Source organism: Ischnura elegans, chromosome 9, assembly GCF_921293095.1.
Source record: "Ischnura elegans chromosome 9, ioIscEleg1.1, whole genome shotgun sequence".
Classification (NCBI taxonomy): domain Eukaryota; kingdom Metazoa; phylum Arthropoda; class Insecta; order Odonata; family Coenagrionidae; genus Ischnura; species Ischnura elegans.
Window position 1 is genome coordinate 55,048,786 of NC_060254.1, and position 26,208 is coordinate 55,074,993.

Below are 26,208 nucleotides of genomic sequence, written 5' to 3' on the forward strand. Positions count from 1 at the left end.
AGATTTACTAATGTCTCCGAATGAGGTAATCGACAATTTGTTGCAGCGCAACAACTGAAATACAACTTACTACAAGTTACTGCTGAATGAGTACGGAATATATGGCGGTCAAAATTTTAATATTTAGTTTTTATGCCTCACATATTTTTTTCATTGTTTTCGAAAATTGTCTTAACACTTCTTGCCTTAAAATGGAATCTAGCTTGTGATTCAGAATGAAAAAATGGTGGAGAAAGCTCATCTAATTTATGCTGTGAATATCACGTAATTGATTCTCGGGGGAATGGAAATTTTTTTTAGCAGTCTCTCTTAAAGCAGGGAATTCATTTCCATTTGAGGACGAGAACCATTATCTTGATTGATTGATGGGGGGATTTCGGTGAAGAAATAGAGATTAAGATTTCGTGGAAATGGTGTAAGTAATTCCCTTGTAAAATGTGATGAATCAGTTTCCGAGAATATTTATTTTATGGCTTAGATTCTAGTCATGGTATGTCATACATCACCAGGGAAGGTTATTTTGCATTCATAGTTTATCGTAAAAATACGAATGGCCAACATTTTTATGGGATTTTATTGTGAATTCTGTTTTTAGATTTAAATATTTATTAAGGGCATATGGGAGTAGAATGCTATCCGCATTTTATTCCAGAACCATGATGAGTGCAACGTTGCAGCTAAGAAGTTTTTGTGAAATTAATAGAGGCAAAAAAATTCTTCTCTCTTAATGAGTGTAGAGCTGGGTTCATTTAATTGATGTGGGAGCAGCCCATCTTAGTTAATGAGATAGAGATTAATAATTGCATTGACGAATATTTCCCAATTTGTGCTAAACCTACATTCACTTACTCAGCGGTTTCTTCAGAATCCAGGGAGAATTATGGGCAAGAAGTGGTCCATGAAGATTTTTCATAAATCGTTGTCTATTTGGATCAACTTTCTCTACGCATTATTTTAAGTAATGGGTTCGGCAAATAATATATTGTAGGTTGTAGGCTACATTTTATATTTTGTAAAAGATCACAGAGGAGAATTGAAAACCACCAATTATGTGTAGAAACTCTTATACATCGCCGTCCTCTTTGTCGGACCCTCTATCTCTGTTTACATTATTGAAAAAAAATAGCGGGCTACGGCGGGCGATTCGTTTCACAGGGAATTGGCCGTGAATATTTATTTATTTATTTAGCAAAAACACGCCGCTCCTCCCCTTCTTTACTCATTTATTAGGAAAATGTAGTGAGTAAAGATTGACCTAGGCTCCTTGAGACCAAGGGGAAACAATACATTTTAGAAACCAATCTAAAAAATCATATTTTTATTCAATATATAAATACAGTGGAAGCATTCGAAATGTGGTGCTACCGAAGGATGATGAAGATAAAATAGATTGAACGTGTAAGTACCGAGGAAGTGCTAAGAAGAGTGGGAGAAAAGAGAAGCCTCCTAAAAACCTTAAGCAGAAGATGGGATAACGTAGTTGGCCACATTTTGAGGAACGATGGGCTGATGAAGAATATCGTTGAAGGACAAGTGGAAGGGAAAAAGGGCAAAGACCGGCCCCGAATGGGACAGGTTATAAAGGATGTAAAGGAGAAGAAATACGTCGCTATGAAAAGGTTTGCGGATAGGAGAGAGAAATGGAGAGCTGCGTCAAACCAATCTTAGGATTGTTGTCTGCAACTGACGTGATGAAAATTTATCATCATATCTTTGAGAGTTTACTTTTTGTATTGTAATACATATTTGCAGAAAAATGAATTGATTTAAGATGCTGAAATTTATGCGCACCACGTCCTAGGGTTTGAAAATGTTATCCTATACATGTAAAATTTGAACGTGGGATCTCATTGGCCATGGCAGGGTGGTTTATTTTTCTTTTCAGTTCAAATTAAAACGTGGGATTTAAATTTTTACGATTTTATTGTGATATAAATTTCATTATTTTATTTTATAGAATTGTGTCTTGTTAGGTTGTCAAAAACTTCAGCATAATAAAGTGCGAAAGAGCATAACCTAAAATTATGGAAATTCGCGTAAAGGCAGCATGTAAAAAAAAACTTTTTTAAATATAAGGAAATTTTTTTAAATCCAACCAGGAACTTTCTACTCCGTAAGGCAGGCACGTTATCCGTTGCGACAGAGGAAACCTGAATTAGTTGTGAAGAATTTATTCCTGAAAACTTACTCTACATCTGAGCGATAAATACAAATGGAAATTATGGGGAAAGGTGGTTCATCCTGGCTCTGAAGCCCTAGAAATAACGAAAGAATATAATCACATTTGGTTCTATCTCTAATGAAAATTTGAAGTCGATTGCTAATCGGTAAGTGGATTAAATTTGAGTTGCAATGTTTTGCCAGACATGAAAAACAAACAGACAAGAAAATGACTTCATAAAAACGTGTTATGATTGGTTATATCGCTTGCAAACGAAAGAAACAGTTAAGAATCACACTTTCCCTATATTTTTTACAAAATTATATTTTAAGGAGTGTACTACTTTGGTTAAACAAATCAGATTTGATATAATCCATTTTTCAGGTTTGGCTCTCATGCGTCAAGGCAACCAGGTTTACGGCAACTCCCTGGTTCTAATTCTACAAAGTTATCCTCAGAATGTAAGTAAATAGTCACATTTCACATAAAATTTTCATAGATTACTTCAAACTTTCTCAAAGTTGTTTCAAACTTGGAAGCACGTCTGCTCTCACTCTTGCGAGTTGCCGTTCTTAAAGACCTAGAAAACTCCATAAAAATATAAGAACCGAGTGGCTCACACAAGAATAATTTGGGACATTTCTAACTTTGGTCCGTAAATAGCGCATCTCTTTTTTTACTACACTCTAAAAGGGCACCACATAGAAAACTTATCGTCTCACGGCAGTGGGAAATTTTAAATATTTCTTGCGATAGTCGTTATTCCTGAAATACCTCCTGTTGTTCTTCTTCACTTTCCAGGTACTCGGCATATTTCTTTTCTTTTTATGTAATTCCACAAACGGATTGCCTCTTTCTCTCCTGGCTTTCGCAAGTTTTTCACGTCCCCTTCCTCGTACTGATATTTTCTTGCAAAGGTTTTTTTTTCAAAAAAGATGCATAAGATGGTGATCAAGAAAAAATCCTTAGGATTCCACAGATTATATTAATTTTAGGTGCTATTTGATTTGATGGATGCATTTTTACTTTTTTTCTTTGAGCGTACTTAAATATTTCCATTCATAATTTCAATAAACTATACAAACCCTTGTAAACATTTTGTATTAATTCAAGGAAGAGTGGTTCGATGGAAAAAGTTATTTTAAAGTCTCAATCTTGCCCCGGTATATAATTTTAAATTTATTAATAACATATAATGTATAAATAATTTTAAAATTAACCGGACGCGGTAGTATCTTTTTAGTGGTTTCGACTCAAGTATAGAGTGATTCCTGGTTATTGAATTGGACGCATATTTTGCTGGATATTTGGACCCTCGAGAGAAAACTTTTTTAAAAAGGAGAACCGCCGACTATTTGCGGAATAATTAGGATCATTTTTGCCACATCGTAAAATATCTTAGAAAAAGGCAACCATTTTTCTTAAGGCCTGTGCTAAGAATGTTTAAATATACCGCACATTTTTTCCCACATCTTTGATGGAAGAGTGTATTGCACTTGTTATTTTCTACGAAGGTATAATTAAGTCACTAAGTGTCTGAAATATTTTCTAGGGGTTTTCTTACTCCTATTCAACTATTTGAGCAACATGAATGGTGACGCCCGAATTACTGTATTATAAAATCTATTTGGTATGTGGAATTTGGATTTAATTGTTCATGCACACCCTTCGCGAAGGAATGTTGTCATAGTGACTCTGTTGCTATTTAGAGTAGTCTCAATTGTCAATCGATCGAGCTGCACAGGGTACATTTATTCGCATTTGTATTCTTCTCCTTTGTTTTTATGAATGGATCTATTTTAAATTGTTAAAAGTCATGAATAATTATTTTCTATTGGGAAGGGGCTCAAGAAATTAAATGAATAATAATAATTTCTCTGACATATGTCGACTGTAATTATTTCGGGCCTCAAAATCTCACTTTGAAATTTGTATTTTTAGCTTTTCCTCAGCACAATTCTTAGAATTCCTATAGTCCAAACCCTCTTAATCTTACCTTGAAAAATCTCGGAGTTCCCAGACCGTTTTTATATGGGCTTAGGCCTTGAACATAGGCACACAAAAAATAATTTTTCTTTCAAAATTCCCGGAAAGAAGTCCCATTCCAGTTGGTAATTATCATTATAGAATGAGTTTAAAAACAAAAATATAGTCGTAGTAAAAGTTCCTGACATAAATGATTTAAGAATATAATTTAATGTATCAAATTTGACAGGTAATCATGAATTGTATTAGCTTAGTTATCATAAATAAACCTCGCAAAAAAGTATGTCAAAATTTTAGTCTCTTCTTTTTTGTCAATTTAAAACAATTTTTCTTTTTTGGATTATATTGTTGTAAAAAACATTCTTGTAACCTTTTATTTTGTATCTGTATAAGCATTATAAATTCATTTTAATTTAAAGTTCTGATGATGATTTAAAAATAAACCGAAACGTCAGCAAAAACTGCATTTCAATATCAAGACCTCTATTCCAAGATTAAAAATTTCATAGCAATGATCTCTGTTGTTTCGCTCTTCCAATGCGAACATTGAAGGTCGTAGGTAAGCCCTTAATTGCTATCAAGATATTTCGAGAAACCTTCGTAGTTCTCATGATTTTTATATAGATATAAAATATGCTAGTGTGCTGTCACTATGCCGGGCCTCAATTTTTCTTCAGAACCTTGCATTCTTTAGCTTCTGTTTTTTATGTTTTGTGGCAATATCATTGATGAATATTCGTCATATTGCCGTAAGTATTGATTCAACTGTATCCTATTTTTATGTGTCATTAAATATATTTATTGAGTGTCTACATAGATATAATTAGTCCTGCAGAAGAAAGATTTTCCAGGTTTCCGACTGGGTATGATTGGTGTACATTGTAGTTTCCAGCATGGGCGGATTTTGATCGGGGGAAAACGGGGGTACTGCCCCCCCCCCCCCAGTCGCTTAAGAAATAGACATGATTTTTACAACGTTTATCATTATGTCCGTTTTTTGTGTATTTGGGAGCCTCAATCATTAAATTTCATATTAATAGCTGTCATGTCAAAACAAAGAGAATATTTTGTAATTGATATATGTTGTTTTTAATCTCAAATATGATAAGACCGTTTAACTGTCAGACCCTTGCACACTCCCCAGAAAAAATCTTGGATCCGCCCTTGGTCTCCATCCATGAGGTGAAAATTTCGAGAAATATTCCTGCTCTCAATTTTTGGGGAATAAATCCGTCCAGCTTTGGATTACTTTCGCTTTTCTGTGTAGGTTTTAGCCGTAGTTGTTCTCACGAGGGAATCCTTTTTGAGATCGGAGAAAGATCAGACGAGTAGGCATTCCAACCGAAGTCTACAACCTGCGGAATCTTCAGGAATCCTTTTGCCCGATCTCTCCCTCTCTTTGCCTTATCGCGGAAAATCACGGATTTTTTCGACGCATTTCGGTGAGGCGTGTGACCGGAAAGCGAAAAAAACATATACTCACTAGTAGTAATCTCGATTTTTTCAGCAATCTTACTCTAAATTTTCGCTTGGATATACATGGAAAGTAAACTAATATACTGTCTCTTGAATAGTTAACTTTATACATGGAAAGTCAACTAACATACTGTCTCTTGAATAGTTAAATTTTAATTATACCACTGCTTTTTCAAATATAGGGACCCGGGTTTCAATGAGTAATCATCATCAGACGTAATTTATTATAATAATTAATAAATATATTATTATAATTGCAGAAGCAAGAATAAGAAAAGAAGTGAGACAAGGGTGTGCACTTTCCCCCTTAATTTTTAATATTTACATAGAGAAAGCCATCAATTAAATCATAGAGAAAACTTTGGGTGTCAATATCCACGGGGAAACAATTAGTATGCTGCGATTTGCTGACGACACAGCTCTTACAGCCGAGACAGAGAAGGATTTGAAGAAGATTTTGACAAATATGGAAAGAAAAATGGCCAGATATCAGCTGAAAATCAACAAAAAAGGAAGACTAAGATATTAATATGCAGCAAAAGAGAGGAGACTAAGACAAAGATTAACCCAGGAAAGCATAAGCATTGAGGTGAAACAGTTTTCTTACCTGGGAAGCCGAATTACCAACGATGGACGAAGCAAGAAAGAAACAGTCAGTAGAATAGCGCAGGCGAAGAGGGCTTTCTACAAAAAGAAGAATTCTTACAGCTGAGAATGTAAGCATAGAAGTACTGACTTCTTACTTCCACAAAAAAATAAATTGAAATGACATTAGCATGACTAAAGATGAAATACTATTTTTTAATCAGAGTCATTTCATTTTATTTTTTCTGTGGAACAACAGAAAGAGTTTTATGATTTAGAGCGCTTTGCCGGTAATAACCGCGATGTTATTCGGCCAAGTAGTGATTTTGTGCAGCTGATAGATGTGCCTGCATTTAGTTTAGTGGGCCATAAATGCCATTGATTAATTAAGGCTTTATACATACACAGAATCTCCCTCAACTTTTGCCTTCGAAATGCCTGAAAAAGAAATTAGCGTATATTCACTTATTTCCCAATGTATTCTCTTGGAACTGGGATCTGGTAGATTAAGTTGTTGAGGGCAATAACCTCGATTCAATATATCCAAACTGTGGTTTACATTGTATAAGTGTTTTATTTATTGCGCCATTAATGTTATATTTTATGTATATTCATAGTTTCATTCATTATTATTGCAGGAAAAGTTCTCGGGTGTCCGATAGGGAATTATTGATGCCATAAACTGATATTAAATTGATCTCTCTTTACCCAGATGTGAAGCGAGTTAGGCTCGGAGCCCCTGGAGACTCGGAGGCTGCGCGCTAGGCTTAGATTGCTTGAAGAATTGAGAATGGATATCTTTGAGAGCGACCCGTAGAACATAATAATTGGAGCCCCACTATATTTCCAGGTCCGACAGAAGCGATTAATTAAGAGAGATATTTTGCCGAACGGATAAATATCGGAATTTTTATTTCCCCCTAACATCAAAAACTTTAATAAATGCTAGTCGTAGTCTAGTTTAATCATTTGTATTTTTATGTAAAGGGTTGGTGTCCAGACACCCCTACCACACGCCTTTTTAGGCGGCTTGCGAGGTAGTATGTACATTGTACATATTTTATGGTTTACCTCCTTTATCGATAGTATTCGCTGTAACACCTGAGAAATCTTCCTCAAATCATACTTGGAAAAAATTTTGTGATTTCCTCCCAGTCTTGAAGCACTTTAGCTCAATAGAACCCAATGCTGCCTCTAAGTAACATCAAAAATGTATACATTATCAGCTCTTTTTAGAAATTATTTTAACTACATGTTCTTTTGTGCTGTAAATGATAATGGCGAAATATGTAGTTGCCACAATTATTATGATTCAGTACAATATTTTCACATTTTTAAAATGAGAAGTCTTGAAAATTAATTTTTCCATAAACCGCTCTGGATTGGGAAGAATAAAAGTTCTCCAAGGCTGAAAGGAATATAAAAAAAATTTCCGGTTTAATTGGAGGAAAATTTGTCGGGTTATCCAGTGAATACTACTATACTGAATACTATGTTATAGTATACAGTGTATAGGTGCCACAATATTTATGTTTGAGAGGAATATTTTTAAATTTTTAAAATGAGAAGTGTTGAAATTTTATTTCTCATAGAAGCAGCTCTGGGGTAGAAAGGACTATCAGACTATGTGTGTATATAATGAAGATTGTTTTATCCCAAGAGAGCAGTATTTTTTTAAGATCGGAGTGTAAGATCTTCTAATCGCAGATTATCTGCGGGATTCTTTGAAATCCTTTTGTCCGGCATCCCTTTGCCTTATCGCTAAAAATCTCTGACGTGGCTGGCCCTTTCTGTTGGGACGTGGACTCTGAACGCAGACAAACACGCACACTTATGGACAATGAACTTCAAAATGGGTGAGATTGAGCAATCTCATTGCTGACACTCACTCAAAGATCTCGTTTAATGAAGCTCAAAGATTTAGAGATTTATGTTGAACCTGTATTTTATTTTGTGCGCCATTAATACCATATATTTTTTTAACACTTATCTTTATCATTATAAGTACAGAGAAAATTCCGGGTTCTTCATCCGAAAAACTGATATTTTCTGATTCACCACCTTTAACGGTAGTATTTACTAGTAAATCCCAGAAATCTTCCTTCAATCAATGCGCCAGGAAAAATATAATTTTTTTCAAGCTTTGGAGTACTGTAAATTAAACTATAGGTGGTAGTATTTATTAGTAAATCCGAGAAATCTTCCTTCAATCAATGCGCCAGAAAACACATGATTTTTTTCCAGCTTTGGAGTACTTTAAATTAAACTATGGGCTTGCATGATGAAGCTCTCTTTGTCCCACAAGAGCAGCATTTTTTTATTTAGATCGTAGGCTAAGACATACTAACCGCGGACTATCTGCGGAATCCCCTGAAATCCTTTTGTCCGGCATCCCTTTGCCTTATCGCTAAAAATCTCGGACTCGGCCGACCCTTTCTGTCGAGGCGTGGGCCTTGAACGCAGACAAACACACGCAAAACCATTGCCTCCTCTCTTTTTTTTCGGGCCCTCCTACACTCGGGTGGTGGTGGCATTTCGTATTCCGAGATATATCCCACCGCTCCAAAAGAGTCGCGTGGGTGTGGGGTCCATTGATGACGCCGCGCCGCCTCCGTTCCCATGGCAGCCCTCTGCGCATGCGCCCTGCCGCTTCGTAACAGTCTGTGTGTGTAGTGCGGGTAGGGGAGTCCTTCTTTTTTTTAAGGGGGCTGGGTTCTCCTCTGCCGTCGGGGGCAATCGATAGAGGCCGCTGCCGCCCCTGTCCCAGGGCCGCCCACGCTGTTCCCGGAAGGGATTAGGCCATATGTCAGCGCTCTCCCCCCACTCCCTAACCTCCAGCCACCCATGGACCACACAGAAACTCCCTAGCGCGAGAACAGACAGGAATACTAGGATAAGGAGCCTTTACAGGCAGGAATACTAGGAAAGAGAAACAAACATAGGTCATACAGAAACGATAAAACAAGAGAAATAATATTCCGAACGGACAGCTATAAGTACTCCAGTTTTTCTCTTGACAATAAATGTTAGGTGGAACAAAGTAGTTAAACGAAATCACTCAAAAGGTATACTTTGTAGTTTTCATTCTTAAAGGGAAAATATTAGTTATCTCTTTGCTGTAAATTTTCATTTCTTTCTAGATTTCAACTTATTACTATTTTAATACAATTAAATGATTGCTGAGCTGTAAACTATTTACACAAAATGTTCAAATGGGATGTAAACAATAAAGTAGATTTTTATCCTTTGTGGTTGACGACCTTCGTGGCAGCGAATTTAAGTCCTCATCTGCCAAGCTGAAGGTCTTGGGTTCGAGTTCCATCTGGTAAAGACAACTTATTATGTACGTGCATGTGTTTTTTATGCGTGCAGCTGTTGATATGCCCCATATAAAGGATGATTTTTGTTGTTTTCGAGGCTTTTGGAAATTTATAGATGCATTTATAAAATATATCCCTAGAGTGAATCTCCATTTCTATTCTTTTCTATTCAGGGCGGGTATTCTAACATCCCTCAAGCATGTAGATGAAGATGAGAGGTGTTTGGCAGGGGGTTAGTGAATGCAAAAATAGAATATTCAAAAATTTCCTTTATTTTCATCTACTTTATCCATAAGTACATATTTTTACATGAGATTCCCTGAAATTTTTACAGGACATTTTTTTCTGATCGTCTGTCAATCATGCATCATTGAAACAGTATATACCTAGAATCACTTAAAAAAACGTTGAAAACTCAATGGGTGATGGAAATCCCGAATAATAAAGAATCGGGAGATAGTTTTACTAACTGATCGGCAAAGAAGTACCTGCAACTCCCTGGACATATTTTTTTGTACTCATTCGGAAGCAATTAAAGGCAAAGCTTAAGTATTGTTGCCCATAAAATAGAAAAGGTAAAATTATTTCGTATGCTTTGCATAGGATTAATTGTCTTCTTTTATTATATATATATATATATATACACACCATTATTTAAAAATACTTCTGTATTTGAGTAGTAAATTAACGCATATACTGTCGCCACATCGCCACTGAAGAAGTTAGGAAAATTAAGGAGGGTCATTACGCATTATACTAACAAATTGATTTTGTAATGATTTGTATTGGATATAATATTTGTAATAAATCCAATGTTTATATATTAAATGAATTATTAATTTTATTATAGTATTTTGTTTCCATGCAATTTTCTTTCATGTCATTAACAATACCCGGTAGACGTCCAACTCGTCCAGCCTGTCTATAGTTCATTACCTCATTAAAATATAATGAGGTCCTATTCTTGCGTTACAGAGCTGTTACATGCATTTTGCAGCTTGACAATTGAAGGCAACAAGGAGAACATTATCTTAGAAACTCACTGTTTTTTACGCCCGATAAAATCTGTAAATTAAGAGATATTCAGGGTGAACCATTTATCTTGATCACCCGAAATAACTTTTTGTCCAGATGTAAATTCAAAAATGTGTCTAGCAAATGTTCATTAGCCGTCAGGGGGACATTAATCAGCACGATTGCCGTCCTTGTAGCTTTGCTATTCACAAAGATATGAACAATGGTTTTTTTTTAATTTCACCCTGTATTTTATATTCGGCAATGCATTTCCGCTCCTAAAGACTTATTCAAAAATGTAGCACAGTGGACCATTAACATAAACACAGTGTTATGAAAAATGACTGACTCAATAGCGCTTAGTGCAGGTACGCGGGTATTGGAACTACTCCACTTGCTGACGTTGACAGTGAACAAATGAAAACATAGTAAAATGCACACCAGTCATTCATAAAAACATAGGGTGCCATTAAAAAAAGACATATCGCTGTTCATATCTTTGTAAATAACAAAGCTACAAGGAAGGCGGTCATACTGATTAATGCCCCCCTGACGGCTAATGGACATTTGCTTGACAAATATTTGAATTTGCATCTATACAAAAAGTTATTTCGGGTCGTCAAGATAAATGGGACACCCTGTATAATGCCGAACGGATAGGTTTTGGAATTCGTTTTTCTCCATATCAATAAAGGACTTCCATTTATGCTGGGTGAGACTCGGTATGCGCGTCTCCTTTCCTCTTTCTTCTTTTGCCTTTTGACTGCTTCATAGGCTAAGTACTTGGGTTAAAGAAATCACACCAGTGTATCTTAATCGAAATTGCTTATAAAAATCAAAAATATGAAGCTGCTTCAATGGAATTAATGATTGGTTAACGAGACACCAAGAAAGGGGCCGATTTTCGGCCCTGTAAGCCAGTTACAACAAATGAAAGGAAACATGAACCTTCTCCTTCAAAAACTAGATGTGTTGGATAATTTCCTTAGGGAGAGAATGGATGGTATTCATAAAGAAAAAATCAACAGACACACATTCCTTTTTATAAATAAATGGGATGATGTTTGGAACGTTTGGTCAATTAGATAATTATTCATTTACCTTACGGATAACATTATAAATGTACGTATTTCCATTATAAATGAAACTTGTAGGTAAACTTTCGATGTATATTTTTTACTTTATTTGTTAAAATTGTCTTGTAATCAATTTATTTTATTTATAACGTACATAATATTTATCTTATAGTATGAGTACACCAAAATTATGCCATTGAAGTATTCAATTTTTCACGAGGTTTTCACATAATTGTATAAAGAGATATCGGAAAAAATTAAAATTCTTTAAAAAATATTTTGAACATTAATCTATTGAAATGGCAATTCATTGTAATGCTGTAGAATCCATGAGGATTCTCAAATAAGGAAGCGAAATTTTGTCGGAACTGGTTGATTAATGAATATCTGATTGACTAAACCACCATAGCATCATCCCCATACTTATTTTGTTTCTGTATCAGCATTATATACTCATTTTCGTTTCAAGCCTTGATGATAATTTATCAATAAATTGAAATGCCGGAAAAAATTGCATTTCAATGTTAAGACCTCCATTCCAAGATTAAAAATTTCATAACAATAACCCTTAACCAGTAACGTGCAAATTCTTGTTACTTTTTCAGTGACGTGCGGTCTGGGAGACCACAAAAAAACAAAAATTTATAAAACACTGCAAAGTCATCTCTATCGCTTAGTTTAATGTTTCATTGACTTCTCAACTATTACAAAACTTATATCTAATATAATATATTCCCAATACGAACGTACTTTTTCAGTAAAAATTGTAATTTGAAACAGGATAAAAAAACTGATACCAAAAACACTTGTGTTGGTGATGGTTTTCCGGGTTTACACCGCGTTGATACATGTTTTGCGGACGACAGTTTCGGGCGCGTTCCAGCTCCCGTCTTCGGGTCCAAATGATTTGCAGATCTGTGATCCTTATATATTTACAGCTAGTCAGACGGATGTTGATTTTTAATTCCATTGTTGGAAAAGCCAAGGAATCGAAAATCATCGCCAGGGAAAATAAATATTTCCCTAGGCTGATAAGGGAGGCGATTGAAATAGCGAGTCACCCAAAGAACTTCAATAGGGAAGACGGCTATCCTTTATCCTCATCTTTCAAACGGCTTTTCCAACAATGGAATTAAAAATCAACATCCGTCTGACTAGCTGTAAATAAACAAGGATCACAGATCTGCAAATCATTTGGACCCGAAGACCGGAGCTGGAACGCGCCCGAAACTGTCGTCCGCAAAACATGTATCAACGCGGTGTAAACCCGGAAAACCATCACCAATCAACTAACCGCGGAAGCCTCCGTAATAACACTTGTGTTGTTATTATTACCGTACTTTTTTTAATTAATTACTAAATTATCCACGTTATTCAACTATAAATGCTTCCTTACAAATTATTATTATTCTTGAAAAATCACTAGGAATTGTTTTTAAAAACTTTTTGAATTATTTCCACCTGCATTCCGTTTATTGGTATTTCCAATATAGTGACGTGAGGTCCCACAGACCGCTACTAATATTCAGTTAAAAATTTTCAGAAATAAATAATAATAACGTATTATTTTAAGAGTGCTATATCCTTATTTTACAAAATTACGACGCTCAAGAGGATTATAGATATTTTGTAACATCACTTTTGAAAATATTCATAAATATATGAACGCAGTGGTTTCTCAGATGCTCGTCACCGGTTAAGGGTTAATATCTGTTGTTTCGCTGTTCCAATGCGAACATTGAAGGTAATATGTAAGCCCTTGATAGCTATCGAGATATTTCGAGAAACCTTCGTAGATCTCATGATTTTTCTAAAGATGCAAAATATGCCAGTGTGCTGTCACTTTGTCGGGCCTAAATGTTTCCTCATAACGTTGCATTCTTTAGCCTCTGTTTCAATGTTTTTGTGGAAAAAACATGATAAAGTTTCGTCATTTTGTCGTAGGCATTGATGCAACGTTATTCTATTTTTGTGTGTCATTAAATATATTTATTGAGTGTCTACATAGGTATATTTAGTCCTGGAGTAGAGAGATTTTTCAGGTTTCCCACTGGGTATGAATATCTGATTGACTAAACCACCATAACACCATCCCCGTAATTTATTATATAAACGAATATCAAGAAAAATAGTGTAGTTTTCCGTTTTTACGCAAATACGCATGTGTGTGTGCTGCGATCCCGCCTACGCCATTTTTGGCCAACCCGAGGGGGAATTTCTTTCCGTCTTTCCTTTACCTTGGAGGGGCGGACTTCCCTGATATTTATGTTCTCCCCTAAAGGGGTAGAGAGAATGAGAGACAGATATATGGTGACAGAGTGGTAGAAGGGAGTTTGGGACAAAAGGGAGTTGGCGCAGCAGTTCAACAGGCTATATGGCGCGTGGGAGAGGAACCTCACACTCGCCTGTGTATGTGCGATATTCGTCCCGACGCTGTCTGTCGCTCGTTTTGCGCACCGTTCCGCAAATTAAACGGACAGCGATCGTGTTTTGTCTCGGTTCGAGGCTCGCGTGTCAACTGTCCACGCTCCAGGTTTCCCGACGCCGCCGATTAGAAGGCATACGTTTTTGTCGTGCGCTTCTCGTCTCCGGGCGCGCGCGTTTCATCGTTCTTTTGTTTTATTGTTTGTTTTGAAGACCTCACGGAGGTTAATCGATCCGCCATCACCCGAACAGGGTTCATGAAATTCCACGAATAGTGGAGTGTAGGAGTGGGATTTGTTTTTTTTTTTAAGGGCGATTAGGGTCAGTTTACTGCGTCGCGTGTCGATGAGCTGTAATGTTTTTGTGATGGGTACCGACCCTTCTCTTCGTAAAATAGCCTTTGAAATGGTCCAGTTGATTGCGTAAGAAAACGATAAAATCCGCAATGGTAGGTGACACACACTATCAATTAGAAAATTTTTCTTTTAGAACATTTTAAACACATTTACAGTCAGTATAGAGCTTGTGAGATACCCATAGCAATAAAGTGAAAACAATATAAAATATGTCCATTTTTGAGGTTGTGACTAACACATCAAACTTCCTTTGAATGGACACGTAAGTAGTACACGAATGTATGAAATATGTTCACTTTACAAATATTATCGTAAAATTTCCTAGGAATTAGAAGAAAGGCAATGGTACATTCGTGTGGAAAATACCTTGACTATCAACATATTCCAACTCATATAAAATTTAATATGGATAAAACGGATGATAACATTTTTTCAATTTTCAACTATCATTATGAACTTAAAAATTTGATGCCAAGTATTAGGAAAATGACTGTAAAGATATTTCAGCGGCATACCCTTCAGGATATTATGTATGTAAATGTGCCTATATTTCCAGGATAACTCATAATTTCTCTCATGGTGGAAGTTCTCGAAATTCTCTCGTTCAGCTAACCCTTTGAGGATTTTCATCTGGGGTGTCAAAGCGATCAAAAATAGACTAATTGGTTCCCCGTAGTTCACAGCAAGAAATACAAGAAAATCTATCATAAATGTCCTTTTCTGTTAATTATAAAATGCAATTGTGCAATTTTATCTTTATTTTACTTTGAAGAAAATGCACACATACAGCAAGAACGGACAATTTAAAGTGGTTTTATAACAATAAATTAAAAAAGAAGCTAAATGCAATCACAAATCAAACAGTTACGGAGAAAAACAATATAATAAGAACAAACCGATTACGGTGGCCACAAATTCAGCATTTTAGCGAGTTATTTAGTAATTTTGAATTAAATGGAATGATTCTAAGTTGGTGATATTTTTAAATTGGTAAAACAAATGGATCAATATCCTTTTTGATAGAATTATTTGGGACAGAAAGTCGTTAAAATACAGAAGGCTTAATTAATGATAGCCTGGGCATTGGCACTTGGAGTAGATAGATCGAATAGGTGTGGCTGGAAGGTAACCTAGAGCTGATGAAGGAAACGATCACGAGTATTACAAAAGAGGATCCTCATGTCGGCCTCAAAATGTGTTGTCACTCACCGCGCATTTAAAAGGATTTACAGAAGTCGCCGCTCGCGTCGCTGACGGACAAATTGATGCTATTTTCACGGGGAAATAAGGCATAATGAGTATTAATCGAAATTTACATTCATGATGACGTTATTTATTAACTTCATAACTATTCAATGCTTTTCCTTGCATTTGTAAAGGCCATACTGCAAAATATTAGAAAAAATATTCGATCGCATTGCACTCATCACTGCGCCGCGGGCATTTGCGAAAGGCGATTGAAATGCAACAGTCTAAATGGGAGTTAAGGGCATCGTACATTAATGTACACCAAGGATGAAGTTTGCATTGAAAAATATTTGGCTTAGCAAGGATGCGAACCCAGATCTTCCGATTGCCTGTCAGGCGTGATTACACCATCAAATCATCTTCTCAGAGCGCCCTTCAATATGGGTTCTAAAGTTTGTTGTGATAATATGGCTTGGTGGTGTAAGAAATGCATAGATGTGAAAAGATTTGCTGATTGGAAAAAAGTTTTGGAGAACAGCGTCAAACCAATCTTAGGATTGCTGACCCATGATGATGAATGAAAAAATCTGCAGAAAATAAAAGTACTAATGTGCAATAAAAATTGCAATCTAAATGATTCTTACTATGTAATTAACTGCCGTGTCATGATACTTAGGTTTCAGTAACTAACAAAATGCATTGAATCCATGAGCTCAAGTTACAAAAAATATTTTCCTCCCCTTTAAAAATATTTCACACAATTCCATTAACTAATCTAGTTGGTCAGCTTCACGATTTTGAACTCATCGGGAATCAGCTGCTTATTTATCGATGCTCAGGAGGATCTGTTCATCAATTCCGTTTCTTTCTCCCTGCTCGCTTTGCGACGGACAACAGGTTTGATTCGTCGTCTGTTGAATGACCTTGCCCCAAGTTGGCAGACATGGGTTTAACCAAAGGTCAGGCATGGAGCAGCAATGTGGTCGTTCACAAAGATCTAAAATCGCAATTATAAAAATTGTTTAGATGGAAAGGAAAAATATCCGTTATATCCTTATGTATACAAAGTGTTTTAGGAGGAATTTAAAATACTTCAGGAGATGGTAGGGGAGACAATTTAAAGCATTGTTTTACCATAATATGGGGTCGCAAATCATTAGTTACTGAGATGCAGCAATGCAAAAATTATTTTCGATGCACTTTTAAGTTACCATGAAAACAGTTTTCCTTCAGTATCCAGCTCATTCGATATTTAATTCAACACTATGGATTTTGAAGGACAATAAATGATTAAGGTTGGACGAAAATTTTCTATTGTTAGCATCGGAAGCAATTGATCTTTAAATGGGTGAGATTGTGCAATCGTATTGTTGATATACGTTCAAAGCAGTCGTTTAATTAAGCTCAAAATTAATTGTTTCAGACCATTATAACAGAAAAATTTCTTTAAATATTTAACTTTAACAACTTTAAATATTTAATTCCATGCTTACAGTATACAGTGTATTTCAGGAGGAATCTCCGATACTTCAGGGTAGGAGAAACAATTTTAAGGAAATTCGTCCAAAAAATATGGCGTCGCAATCCCTTAGCTACTGAACTAATGCAACGCAAACATTTTTAATGCACTTTGTAGCTACCCCGGTATTTCTCCAGTATCCAGTCTTTTCGATATTTCATTGAACACCCACCGATTTATAGATTATGAAGGACATTACATGGTTAATGTTGGACGAAAATTTGCGATTTTTACTGTCGGAGACAATCTCAAAATGGGTGAGACTACGCAATCGTATTGTTGATACTCTCTGTTTAATGAAGCTCAAAGATTAATTGAGGGGATGAGAAACCAAGGGGTACAGGTGATTTTTTTTCTCAACAGAGTGAAGTAAAGTTAATTGTTTGATGAAATACACAAAAATTGGTTGCCTAGGGATACGAATGAGTCTCAGTTTTGTGCTGACATATAGTGGGAAATAAAATGCTCTTTATCAAATATCTAATTCATCTAGTTTGTTTTCAATACTTTATTTCTGTACCTGTGTGTAGGAAAAAGAAATCACTTGTACCTCTTGGCTTCCCAACCACTCAATTGTTTCAGACCGTTATAATCGCAAATTTTCGTCCAATCTTAAATTTTTAATCTCCTTAAAAATCCAAAGTATTTTAATAAAATGTTAAATATGCTGGATATCCAAGAGAAACCATTTTTATGGTACCTAACTGCAAATAGCTATAAAAACATGATTGCGTTTCGATAGCTCAGTAACTAAAGAGTTCCGACCCCATGATTATGGACAAACAATGCCTAAAATTGTATCCCCTACCACTTCCTGAAGTATTGCATATCCTACTGAAACACGCTTAATGCTTTAAGCATGGAACTCATAAATTTTTAATTCTCTATGAGCATCAAATGCTTAAGTAAAGGGGGTCCCCATAGCAAAGTGGTGATTACGCTACTCCGCACCGATATTTTCCCTATTTAACAACGATTTTCCTCGTCGCTACTGCTTTAGCAATCTACGCTTTTCATCAAAACTGCAACGATTGAACACACAGCTTCTCCATAAATTACGTTGGGAGCCGCTAGAGGCTCGGTGACTACGTGCTATACATAGTTTGCTTGAGCAATTTAGAGCAGACGTCTTTCAAGGGAGCACGGAGAACTTCATCTTAGAACCTCACTAAATTAACATGTCCGATAAAAAGCGAAAAAAGTAATGAAAGAGATATTTTGCCGAATGGGTGGGTATTGGAATTCGTTTTTTACCCGAAAAATTTTAGGACTTTCACAAATCTAAGATGAAATTTATGTAGACAATCTGTCATTACGAGCACCTATTTTTACGCTTTTTATTGATTAGCTTCGCCTATTCCAGCGAAGTATTCTTTTTATTGATTTTCAGCTCAATTAAAATTGTAGGATCAGCTTGATATTTTGCTCACTTGCTTCTTTATGATGACAATAGAATATTCAACAGTCAGACATTTGAAATTTTGTTCCTTTGTGCTCAAAATGATTAATCTATTTTCCATATGGTAAAGTTATTTTATATTTTCTCAATGGATGACATCAGTTATAAACTTTTTTTGCAGAATTTTTTTTGAGAACTCTTGTGTAATCGATTAAATAATGTATAGCAAAAAAATGGACAAGAGATATAATTTAAAAAAGATTTAAAATAAAATCTTTTTTCAAAAGAGTATAAAATGCTCTAAAAAGTAAGAAATTACATTTTAATCAATCAGAGAGTAAAGTGCGGGTGCTGATCATGTTTAGATATTAATACTACGTGCCAATCCTTACTCGCCTATCACGCTTTTTCATACTTATTTCTAGTTAACCCTTAGTCACACGCTAAGCGGGGATTTTGCCGCATTTAAAAAAATCGAAATATCGCGTTTACTGCGTATAACTTGTGGCGCCCTTTGGTTTTTTATTTCTCTACGGTTTCCTCGACCAAGAACATTATGGTCTTCCTCAAGAAAAATTATTCAAAGCATTAATCAATAAAATTTGCTAATAAATAGGCTTTATTGTTGTTTATGAATGAAAGATAAAAATATTTAAAGTGCTTTTAATTATTACAAGTCATCTAAATGCATTAAAATACCCTTAAATTTTTAATTATATTTAATATAGCCAAAAATATTAAAGGGCGGCAAAAAAGTCGCGAGCGTGCACTGACGCTATTCTCCCAGGCGCGTGTAGCTAAGGGTTAACCTAATAATAACCCACGCTTTACCCTCCGAGCAATTATGAGCTTATTTCTTACTTTTACTTTAAGTATTCATCTGTTTTTAATTCCTTTATACTGGATGTCTCAGGAGGAATAATCTGCAATACTTCAGGTGGAGGTAGGGGAGACAATTTTAAGCATTTTTTGTTCATAAACATGGGATCGTAACCCCTGAGTTACTAAGGTAAGGAAACGTGAACATCTTTTTATGCTCTTCTAGTTACCATGAAAATATTTGCACGTTTTCAACCAACCTGAAATATTTAATGTTACTTACTGTAATAAATACTTAATTTAAAATTAAATTAAGTATTTATTGCAATGTCGGAAAGACTGGATACCGAAGAAAAACCGTTTTCCTGGTAGCTGCAAAAAGCAACCCACAAAATGTTTATATTGTCATAGCTCAGTAACTAAGGAATTGCGACGCCATATTCTTTGGACATATTTACCAAAGATAATTTTCCCTACCACTTCCTGAAGTATTGTAGAATCCTCCAGAAATACTCTGTATACTGTAAGCATGGAATTAAATATTTAGGATTGAACGAAAAATTGAAATTAAAATGGTCTGAAAGAATTAATTTTTGAGCTTAATTAAACGAGTGCTTTGAACAGGTATAAACCATACGATTGCACAATCTCACCCATTTAAAAATCAATTGTTTCCAACTCTAATATGCGCACATTTTCGTCTAACCAGTGGCGTAGCCAGGGGAAGGGGTCCGAACCCCCCTCTCAAATATAAAAATACACTTATTTCTCTTCATAAAAGAAAACAAAATATTGAAAAGTCATGAATTTCCAAAATGTTTCTTTTACAAATAAAGTTTTATCTATTGTGAAAAGTGTTAAAATTCGTTTAAAACCCATTACTTATTACCCTGTTTTTAAAGTATTTCCCCCCCTGGTTTTGGACTCCCCCCGAATGAAATTACTGGCTACGCCACTGTGTCCAACCTTAATCATTTAATGTCCTTCAAAATCCAGTGTCTTCAATTTAATATCGAATAAGCTTGATACCGAAGAAAAACCGATGTCATGGTAACTGAAGAGTATATCGCAAATAATATTTGCGTTGACATAGCTTGGTAACTAAGGAAGAGCGACGCCATTTTTAGGGACAAATTTGCTTAAATGCCGCCTCGACCACCTCCTGAAGTATTGCAGATTCCTCCTGAAACACCATGTACACTGTAAGCATGGAACTCAAAACCTTAGAATTCTCTGTGAGAATTGACTGCTTAAGTAAACGGGAATCCCATAGCAAAGAGGAGATTACGCTGCACAACCGATGTTTTCCTTAATTAACAACGAGTTTCCTCGTCACTACTGCCTCGGAAAGCTATGTGTTTAGTCAAAACTGCTTTGATCTAGAACACACATTTATACAACTTCTATATAAATTACGTTGGGAGCCGCATACCTTATAATTCTATATAGGCTTAGATTGTATCGCACCAATGCTTTCCCTAATTAACGACGAGTTTCCTCTTAACTACTGCTTCAGGAGGCTCCGCGTTCCATCAAAAATTGCTACGACTGAACATAGTGAGCAAGAAGGGTATCATATTAGAACCTTATTTAGTTAATATATCCGATAAATAAGGAAAAAATTAATAAAAGAGATGTTTTGTCAAACAGATAGGAATTCATTTTTTCCACGAACATTTCAAGGAATTGAACAAATGTACGGTGAAAATTGGGCAGTCAAACTGTCTCGTGACGTACATCTAATTTTTTCGTTTGTTTTCCAAACGGTTTTGCTATCTTTACATCCTTACCACACGCCTATTTAAGGCAGTTTTCGGGGCAGTATGCAGATATTTGTGTGTCGTAACCTCTTGGCCGCCGCAACCCGCTATAAGCCATTCAACCTGACCGTCATCTAATGGCTAACCCCGACCGGACCCGGACCCCAACCGCCGCTAATGCCCTCCCCCTAGATATGGGACCACCTGCCCCACAATGCACCCGGATGATATACGACACACCCCCTCCCCATCCGCCCTGATAACTCTTATTTTCCGCGGAAACCCTTTTCCCCATTCCATCCTTCCCTTGGCCCCCCATAAAATCCTGATTTTCACTCCATTCTCCTTCGAATCATTTTACAGACTGCCGGCTGCAGCGAGTATAAGGGAGAGAATTGCCCATTCGTCTTTCTTCGAGGGACATTTCTGAGAACTGCTAATGTCCTGCGGCGAATCTTGGGGTTTTGTTCTCGGCCGCGATAGCATTGGGTTGTTAGCCACGACATCAAACTCTGGTCTAGAAGTGGAGAACTCTTAGAACAATGCGGATGGGAATCCAAATCAGACCGTAGATTGAAAACTAGACTAAACCTATTAAGTCAACACAAGAGCAGGTTATTTTCCGACGAAGTTAACCATATTTTACGTACGCTATTTTACTACGGTAGTGTACCAGATCATAAAAATAAAATACTTACTCGTAGATTACTTTAATCGTAATAATATTTGTGCGCGCACTCAAGTAGGTTTTTGCCACTAGGACTGCAACATTGAAGCAATAACGAGGACTTGAACTCACCAGCTAATGCGCTGACGATGATGCATGATTTCCAGCATGCCAGCTATGAATCATACAATATTCAATAGCATTATATTTCCCTACAAAATTAGCCATACTTTACGAAGGCTATCGTACTACGATAGCTCAGATTTTAAAAACTGCGATATTCAGGCAAATGATATTCAGATTCATTAAAATGATATTCAGGCAATTAGCATCATTTTTAATTTGTTACTTTATATCATATTCCTTAATTTTTATTGCTATACCCCATAATTATTTGAGCTATTCCTCCTTCTTTCAAATAAATGCGTTTCATCCCACTTCATCGTCAACTACCAGTGATACATTATGAAAATAAAGAAAACATAGATGCTACAAAATGGTATAAACTTTAATTGAAAATGCTATAAAATTAAAATGAAAATGCTATTATCACGTATCTCCACTTATGTGTCATATGTTGCGTACATATTTCGTAGCACGTGCTCATGTAAGTAAATTTTAATCCTCTGCTACATATTAGTGATTGTTTACCACCTTCTTTTATACTTCAATTAGTTAATTTTTTGGAGGTCCAGAGATATCCGTTTTATTTCGTGTTTTTTCCGGTTTTGAAATGACACATAAATTGAATTTTTGCGAGCCTTAAATTTCAAACATCGCGTATTCAAGGATGAAAAAGGTATAAAAATATTCCTAAAATAATTTCCGTTCTAGTTAATTTAAAAAATATGTTTGTTTTGTGTGTGAATGATGGGAAATAAATACATTTCTTAATCCCTTTCATAGGAAGTAGATTATCGTCATGACCAAAGATTTATTGATTTTTAAATCAGTACCAGCCCTTCTCTTTGTCTGGATCGCTATTAATTCACAGCTGCTACTAAGGGATTAATCCGTCAAAGGAGAGTTAAAAGCGTGGGATCAATTTAGGGAAGCACAGGGAGTGGTAGGGACTTTGGCAAAAGATCCTCATAAATTTGCACGAAATCTAGTAGATACGTAATTCTAAACTCTTTTTCGCGATCACGTTTGTTAGTTTTACTCTGCGAGCCATTATCATAAATTTTTTCCCAGTAGTGGAGAATCACTTTAATATAATAAGCTTGTTGTCCGACCTCGGGGGAAGCAGGAATCCGCAGATTATTATGGTAATATGGCTATGAAAACTCGATACTTCCTCTAACGACGACAGTATGGAAATAATTTTCAACATTAGTTTGTTGGGAACATTACATAAAGTTATTAGTATTTTAACTTGTTGTTCAAAGGTAACAAACATGCACTTATGCCTCAATTAATGGCCTACAACGTTGTTCCGTTTTCTATTAAAGGTTTTCATGAGGTTTCTATTCTTTGGACTCTCTCATTTTTAACTTGGTCGTTCCATTTGATCCTCATCATTTTTCTGTGGCACCTCATTTCGAAAGCTTTTATCCTTGATTTCTCCGCAGTTTCATTGTCTATGTATTACTTCCATAGAGAAGCATACATCAAATGTAAGTTCTGATAAACTGTTTCCTTAATTCAAGTGTTGGTTACCATGTTTAAATTTTCTGCAGGGTGTAGATCTTTCTTTTGGTGGAATATTCTCTTCGCCTGTGCTATTCAGTTGATAATTTCTTTCTTGTCTCTCCCATCGCTAGTTATACCACTTCCTATGTAACAGAATCCATTGACTTCTTGCTGTTTTTGCTTCCCTATTAAAAAAAAATATTCACGGCGATAAATGATAGAGAAGGCCTCATCCCATCCATTAGAAGCTTGATTCATTGTCCCATTAAGGAGCATATTCAAATTGTAAGTTCTGATAAACTGTCTCCTTACTTCTATATTGCCGAGTATATGCCGAGAATTTGTGGTCCTTTTCGTATGAATCCTCGTAGCCGCAAATCTACCTCCTTACGGTAAGGTATGGTAAGGTATGGTAAATTTAGCCATTCAGTCCACAAATTTTTATACATACTATTGTTGAGAGAGTATGTAGAGATAATTTACTGCTATCATCATCCAAAATCCTCAAAGTGTGAGGTACCACAAGGATTTGAACTGTTCCATGAATGTGTGAACTATTATCGCACCTGTAGCTTAGTTTGCGGTGAGCTCTAACCTCACCTATAAAATCGAACCTTCGTGTTGAATCGCTGACGTGAGTATGAGTGAGTGATACTAATGCTAAAAAATCTACCATTTTATAATTGTACCCGCGAACTTACCACCTAAAGGTAGAGTTTGATATATTTTTTAAAAATCTGTCCACAAATGGTACGTATACAGCAATAAATTGAGAAAATTTACGAATATCTTCATCTCAAGAATATATTGTAAATGATTTGCCGAAATTATCTACGTCTATGGTCAGAGATGAGCTCAATATAAACAGATCGCTCAAGGTGGCTGCGTGGTTCAACTGCATCCTTCTTTCCCCTGAATGTGTAAACCAAGGGTCTTCAAACTGCGCCCCCAGAGCCGCATGCGGCCCGCCGGCTAATTTCTTGCGACCCCTAGAAGCTAAAGAAAATATTGTATCGCGCCACACAATATGAAATATATATCGACACACTCATAAAACACTCACACTCAAAAATAAACAATGTCAAAAATCGCATTGATTGATTGAACTTATATTTCAACCAATATAGATATTGTACTTAGAAATTATATGTTTTACTTAATTTTATTGATGTGGTGGTAAAGTGACGTGGAGAATTGTGGCCCTCCGGACGATGTGACATCGATTTCTAGTTCTTTTAAGAAAGTCCTGTTAAGAAAGACCAGGGTTCGAGACTCGGAGAGAGTAAATTTTTTCCAGTCTGCCACCTCCTCCATTTTTTTGTAATTGGTTCCATCTTCTTCAGATTTGTTTATTTAGGACGTTTTACATTTTTTTTACTTGACTGCTTTTGAGAATAAGCCCTAAACTGACAGAAACGCGGCACGCTACCACTCGGCCAAATCGGCCTTCAACAATAGGCGAAATTTTTTAAATTGAATTCAACGTGACCATATTTTTAAATTTTTAAATGCTTTTTTCTCTCAAACCCGGGCGTATATGGGCAAAACCCTTCAACAGTATTCCTATCTAAGTGTCTAATTTAAAAAAAGGTTTCATCTTCTTTCTTGACATCAGTTAGGCAAAGTCTCCTTGCCAGTGCCGTGAAATACGACTCCTTTAAGTGGTCGCGTGGCGCACGGAGTGCGCCAAAGGGCACCTTGGTTTACAGTTTTTCGTCTGAGAATGAAATGAAACAAAATATCACATGAAAGCGTTACAAATACATTGTATAAGAATGCCTAATAGGGTATATGGCACACTCAATCCATCTATGACTATTAAGTCGGAGTTCTTGTACTTTTTACTCAAATGGCGCACTCTGTGCGCCAGCGCGCCTACTTAAGGGTTAAAAAAGGTTGAAGACCTCTGGTGGAAACTATTACACACGTGTAGCTTAATCTGTGATGAGCTCTATCCTCACCCATCATCGAAAGTTTCGAATGTTTTGTTTGGGACCGGCTTCCCTTTGCCGGCCGGGCACACCTGTTCCACACAGTAGACTATCCTTCCCCTTTTCCCCTTTATAATCCCACCCTTCCTTTGCTCCCTGATCATCTCTCCCTCCACTACTACCCTGCCTCCTGCCGTCAATATCTGGCGGCGATGCCCCGGCAGAATCCACGCCAGACCCGCGTCGAATAAATCAATCAGTACTGGGTCTCTCTCTCTCTATACAGCTTCTACGCACACCAATACACCCAGAGTGCGCCATATGGTTGGCTTAATTGCGACCCAACACTCAAAAATCTCGTTTGCCTCCATTATTAATCGTTCGGGGCAGCGCAGAGGGTGGAGCGATTGCCCTTTGATCGAAGGATTTCGGGTTCAAACCTCGGGAGAAGCCTTATTAAGAGCACGAAATTCCTCCGAGTGCGAGGTGGAATGGATATTCCCATCCCTTCCCTAACTGTGAGAACTGTTTTCGCACCTGTGGCTTGGTCTGGGATGAGCTCTAATATTACCCATCGAAATCAATGTTCAGGTTGAATTACTTAGTGAGAGTAAAGGTGGCGAATACTCTAAGTTTTCATCCTTTTTTCCGTGAACCAACTCCTTAAAGTAAATTTTGATGAATGCGACCATCCGGTCCACAAATATGAATATATATGGCGGTTAATGTAGAAAATGTGCGACTATCGTCATAAAAAATCTTCAAAGTGTGAGATAACACAAAATATTTTACTGACCCTTCTACCCTGAATGTGTAAACTATTACATCACCTGTATCTTAGTCAGGGGTGAGCTCTATCCTAATCGATCCAATCCAACATTGACGTTGAATCACT